General features: G+C 43.5%; 1 protein-coding gene across 4 annotated transcripts in view; it reads right to left on the reverse strand.

The window, feature by feature from the left end:
• LOC124163643 (metabotropic glutamate receptor 2-like) overlaps window positions 1–2,109 on the reverse strand; it is a 177,317-nt gene extending 175,208 nt beyond the window's left edge. For all 4 annotated transcript variants that reach the window (XM_046540696.1, XM_046540697.1, XM_046540694.1 and 1 more), the window contains exon 1: window positions 94–2,109. The gene's annotated coding sequence lies outside the window, so the exon portion shown is untranslated. The remainder of the gene's footprint in view (window positions 1–93) is intronic.
• Between the last annotated feature and the right edge of the window lie 4,097 nt (window positions 2,110–6,206).

Genomic DNA, 6,206 nt, shown 5'->3' on the forward strand with positions numbered 1-6,206 from the left:
GTTTTGGAGGATATTTAAAAGGAAATTCTTGGACAGAGGATCAACTGGAGAAAAATGTGATCATTAAAAAAAAAAAAACATCATTTGACTCACCCCTTTGAAGTGCAAAGAGCGATCGGGACTCGAGCACCAGGCCTTGAGACTCAGCGGATCACCTTTCGTCGGGCGACGACGTTATGGGTTGGTCAGGAAGGCCCTCAGCGAAGTACAACCCCTCGCTGATACGCCTAGGCCATGATCTCTTCTTGCTACTGAACAGAACTCCTTATCTTAGCGTCGATCTCTTTCAGCGTCGTCCTTGTCCTGCTCAAGACGAAAGATCAGGCGTCAGGTACGTACAGGCTACAGCGGCGACTACGTTGGAATCAGCGGAGGTCGTGCTTGGATAAATACTGGAGGCACACTGAGAGCCAGTCGATTGAGTGGAATGGAAGCAGTTATTTCGTTCCCATACACTGGATTGCCCTCAGCAATGGCACTTCAGGGTACAATATGGCAGAGGGAAGTTATAAAAACATTGACTCTTCGAAGAGGGAAACTTCGCACCTCAATAGCGAAGGAGTGACTTCCAATGCCGAATTCACTTCGTACCAAAAAACTTCACAGAAAACAGTGGTAAACCTCAAACATATGGAGGAAACATTAGCGGTAAGACAGTAAAATAGGTGTCTTTGGAAAGGATACGAAGGAGTTCTTTTAAGAGGAGAAACCACAACAATTGAAGATACTAAGGAGATATGACTGTGAAAAAAAAAGATACTGCGAAAGGAATTATTGAAAAAATCCTACCTTATCAAAGGAAACTCGGAGCGTAAAATTTGAAGTCTTTCCCGCACGTTAAGGTACGGAGATTACGGGATGGAACTAGGGTAAGGGAAGGATATATTGTTTTAGGGAAGGGATGAAAATTTTTCTCGTGGCACTCTGAACGCACTACAGAACAGTAAAGTAGCACTTTCCCAGTCCATGATCCCTATGGTAACAACAGGTGACAAAGAATGTGGCACAAGTGCAAGGGTAAAGTTGAAAGTTGGTTGGTTAGTTTTATTAGAAGGATAGAAACGATGTCTTTTCCCGCTAAAAACTCTTGAGAATTGGAGCAATGTCAAAGTATTTTTTTTTGTCTTCACACTTCACAATCACGGAATAAATCGATACATTTGCATTTTCAAATTACATTACGTCGGAATATACCCCACCGACGGTAGAAATTCGATTTCTTGCGAAAATCGATGCATCCAATGCGAAAGCGAATCAGTTCCTTCGTGATCACTTAGTTCACAGTTACGGAAACAGTGATTTGCATTGAAGGTTGGAGTATTTCAGGGGATGCCAAAGAAGGAGAAGCGGTGGTTATTCCCGGAAGGAAACCCAGCACCTTCGGAGGCAGCGCGATGTACTTTGGAGGAAAATTACACGTCTTAAACGTTCACGAACTAACGTGTAGTCGAGAACAGTACAACTTATATGGATCCTTGTGATGTATGGGCTTTGAGGGTAACGATTCGTGGCGATGAAACCATCAAAGCAGCAGCTCTATATGTGACGGACGGATCCTCTTCAAAAGACGATCACCACGTGAACGCAAGAAGAATGTCTCCCACGTAAACTCGCCGGTTACAGATTTAGGGGTAAACTATAAAAAAAACCACCCCCATTGATGGAAATTTTCCCTCGAGGAGGAGGAGGAGGAAGATATATCCTTCTCTTTTCTTCCTTTATCGAAGAGAAACGTCCTCTTTATCGCCACACGATCCTTCTTCTCTGCCCTTTTTTTTATATCGCTTCCTCGATCAGAAAAAGGGTCTTCACCTTCTCGCGATGCCCCCAGCAAGCGACTCTTTGGGGAGTGGAGTATCAAGGAGAGATCCTTTCCTCTTTCTACGAAGAAAAAGCAGTCTGCCCACCGAGGCGATCCCTGTTCACCCGTGTTCTTCCACTATCTCCCTCCTCCGAACGCTCGAAGTGACAGAGATATTAAAGAGATAGAACGGAACGGATGAGAGAAGGGGACCAATCGGAATGGACGCGAGTGTGCCACGTTTTTTTCCCGCGCTCCGGATGGTTGCCGCTTCGAGCGATCCAATGAACAGTCGTCGGAGATCTGACTGGTCTGACTGACGATCGTGTCGTGGTGGCGGCTTGGTCGAGCCGAGATAGGGGAGGGTGGGTTTGGGGGGGAAGGGAGAGGCAGGGGGGTGGAAAAGGGGTAGGAGGAGGGGCGTTCGAAAAGGAAGGAGGGAGGGGAACCCCTTTTCCCTTTCCTCCTCGCCATCCCGCGGCTCAGAAGGGTTTACAGGAGTGGGGGAAGGGTGAAAATGTGAACTGCGGGGTATCAATGAATTCGCCAGCGATGCATCAGACATATCGACGTCTGAATCGATGTGTTAATGCCTCATTCAGATTACGATTGTTCCAGCGTTAGTAGGAACTATAGCGCATTCACACAACCCACACAACGATGGTTAAAACCTGTGCTGCCCTCCAGTGCTGAAATCTGAAGTGAACGAGAAACTGACGGTTAGCAAAGCTGTTGAGTAGGGTGTTGCTTATTTTTTAGTTTTTCTCAAATTTTTGATTTCTACCTCTTAAAATATGCTATGGGGTGCAGAATGGATATCCTAAAAATTTCAGCTCAATTGTTTAACATTTAGAGATCGCTCAAAGAGCATAAATGCAATGACATTACATTTTCCCGATTTTTTAAAGTAACATCATTTTCAGGGGTAACGCACAACTTTGCAGGTCTTTAGGACCAAAATTCGCTCCATTTTAACTTCCGCTCAACAGTTTTCGAGGAATACAATACTTTTCCGCGAGCTATAGCAGCGCATCACACCCCTGAAGGCGAGCTGGTCGCTCGCACGCCTCATTCACTGTCAGCGACCGTCATTGTCTTACGCAGTGCGTAATACGCACCCGTCGCGCCTCCCCTAACGAGAGTCAGTGGAAGAAGGGAGGAGTTACCTGTATTGTTTTACATTGTTATAAATTCATGAGACTTTCGTTGAGAATAAGCAGAATACATGGAACCATGGAGAATGATGTTTAGAGACAACTATGTGTATGTTTTCTTACCCGAGTTTGCGTATTTCACACCCCCTTTAACCTCATCGCAGTTGGATTTTGAAGGGCGTGGAGTAAATTTTCGGAGTCGAGACGATATTGATAAAAACAATGTCGTTTATCGCGCGGAAGTCTATTGAAGTATTCCTAATCGGCGTCCCAGCAGCTATAGCCGCTCGTTTCGCGAAAAATAAGCTGTCTTTGATTCGTGAAGTGCTGCAGGAGTTCTATCACCACCACTTAACCCTGAAACAGGGAGTGTGTGCAAATACGAGACTAACGATGAGGTTCGTGGTTCCATTCCGGGCCATTATGTCGAGAATTCAAATTATTCAAGAAATACGTGGAATATATAAAATAGAGACACTGTGCAGTGAGCTGTAATAATTCAAGATTTATTTTTGACGGCGACCTATGCAGCAGCTAAAGAATGGCATGGAATTGAATAAAAAATTGGATCGGTTGTTTGATATTGCCGCGGTAAATGCTCTGGGAGTTATTCAAAATGATGTGGATAAAGTGCTCTTGAAAATACAGAGGCGAGCAGGATACCTGCTTCAAAAGATACTAAGTTAGCACTTAGAGAGTTTTCAAAATATTTTTCTTTCTGAAAAACTTCCTTACAATTATTACTTTCAAGTTTCTGCTAGCACCAAAAAACTAATCTCCCACATCATAGACAAATGCACATTATATGAAATGCATTGTAAACTGGCTGATTGGGGTGGACTTGGTTTACCGGGACAGCTATAACGCGCCTTTTGCTTGCCAAATAATGAGATCCTTATCTAGCACTTAATAGAGAGTGAGGAGTCAGAGAAGTCAGCGCGTCGATTGGAGAGGAAGAAAAGATATGACGAGTAGATAGAAGAGAAGATAGATGGGTAGGAAAATCCTAATTACACCCCAAAGTGCACTGATCTTTGATGACTTGGGCATTAGCGCGAGAGGAGCGGCAACGGTTCTTGTTGCTACTATGTTGTGGTAACAGGGGTTACTGTCTACTAAAGGAAATATTTACTAATTCGTTGAATCAAGTAAGTAGATATTATTTTGCATATTACGTCGTTAAATGGTTCTATAAATCTCATGGCCGATTGATGAAATAAAAACAACATTAAAGATTGCATAACCCACCGGAACTGCCAGTGGCCGGGCCACTGCTGAGATTGTTCATGACTGCGTTGAATAGTGAAGAGTAGCGAGCATAATAAAGCATTTTCAATTGATTCGACAAGCGTATATAGCGTCAACTAACTACTTCCATATCTTAGGTTCTCAGTCTATCATATTTTTTTGGATTCTTAACATGAAAATGTCTTTTTTTATCATTAATTAGGTTCGAAGAACAGTGATGGAGTTATTTTAAAGGATAAACTATAGCAAACACTCGGTATGGAAAACACCAACATAGTACTCGACTCCTCCTTCCTTATTCTACTCCGACTTTCGCCTGCAAAGGCGCGAGGGGCGTAAGGCAATGACGGTCGCTGACTGTGAATGCGGCCTGCGAGCGACCCGCTCGCCGTCAGGGGTGTGACGCGCTGCTATAGCTCGCGGAAAAGTATTGTATTCCTCGAAAACTGTTGAGCGGACGTTAAAATGGAGCGAATTTTGGTCCTAAAGAGCTTCCTTTATGGTCCGAGGGAAAAACGAACTCCCATATCTATCCATTCGGCAAAATATCTTATCTTAATTTATCGCTTCTGTCGGACCTGGAAATATAGTGCGGCTCTAACACTATGTTATCCGTGTCGCTCTTAAAGATATCCATTCTCAATTGTTCAAGCACTCTAAACCTAGCGTGTGAATTGAGAAGAAAGGGAATACTGAAAACCGTGGTGGAGAAAACAATGAAGAAACGGGTGAATAGAATACGTGGAAAGAGAGAGAGAAAGAAAATATTTTATTTCTTAATCCTAATGCAGATTTTTATAATAAAAAATGGAAGCATATTGAAAGGCTACATGAGCATTTTATAAATTTACAAAAGAATAATCATATGTATTGTATAAATATCACAGTATTTTAGGGCACCTTTTTCTAAAGTAGTACATACAAAATACCAATGAGAAGTAATCAATCTGAATGAAATCAAAGCGGTCACTATCTTTTTACACTTTGACATTAGGAGAAGGATTCGACAACGCTCTACTTGGGCCAGAGAGCCAAATATTTCAGTTCTTAATATGCAGAGAGGATGAAAAGGAATTGGCCGTACTGACAGATGAAGTTCAATTTGGAGATGGAGTATAAACAGAGTGATTTGCAAAATGATCAATGTCACCTTCTCCTTCCTTAAACAGCTGAATACTCTGTATAATAGTATCGACGCTATTTCTTGATTAAAGCTTTCAAGATCGACAAAAATAAACACAATTCCAAGAGAAATACCGCGTTGAAGATAATCAACACATTGAGCCCAGCCATCTGCGAAATTGCTCCACTCCGCCCCAGTTCATTCCTTACTCCACCCTCCTTCCACCGCTCGCAATTGTAATAAATTAATGCCAGTATCTCCAAGTATCATAATTTACCAATAATAAATAAGTGAGCAGCGGTTGGTGACGAAACTTCACGACGCGTCGCGTCGGTCCAAGTCTCGAAGTGCATCCCACGGCGGCATGCACACGCATGCCAATTTAACATCGATGAGGCTAAAGACACGTTGGTCACGAGGTCAGACTTAAGGTCAGGACACATATAAACGCACCGAGCACGCGCCGACACACGGCCGCGGCACGGACGACTGTTGGTGACGGTAGTAGGAGAGCACACTGGCCCGTCACTGCTCCTTGCGTGGTGTGTTTTTCTGATCTCGATCATGTTTTCAAACTTTCGGAAGAGTGATCCAGCGATGATTGCCTTGGCTCTAGATGAAGAGGAAAAAGAGGAGACTTTGAGGAGGCGAAGAAAGAGAACTTGGGTGGACAGTGCATGGAAATCAAGACCCATTGAGGGAGAATTTAATACCCTGTTTCATCGTCTCATGAATGATGAAATCAAGTTCTTCGGATATTTTCGAATGATACAAAATACTTCAATAAATTTCTCGCTCTCTGTGTCGCACGAGCCCGCACCGTCACCGTCAAAAAGTAAACGGAACTAGTCGGTGACGGTGCGGCCTCGGCGCGGTCTCC

This window comes from Ischnura elegans, chromosome 8 (genome assembly GCF_921293095.1).
Source record: "Ischnura elegans chromosome 8, ioIscEleg1.1, whole genome shotgun sequence".
Classification (NCBI taxonomy): domain Eukaryota; kingdom Metazoa; phylum Arthropoda; class Insecta; order Odonata; family Coenagrionidae; genus Ischnura; species Ischnura elegans.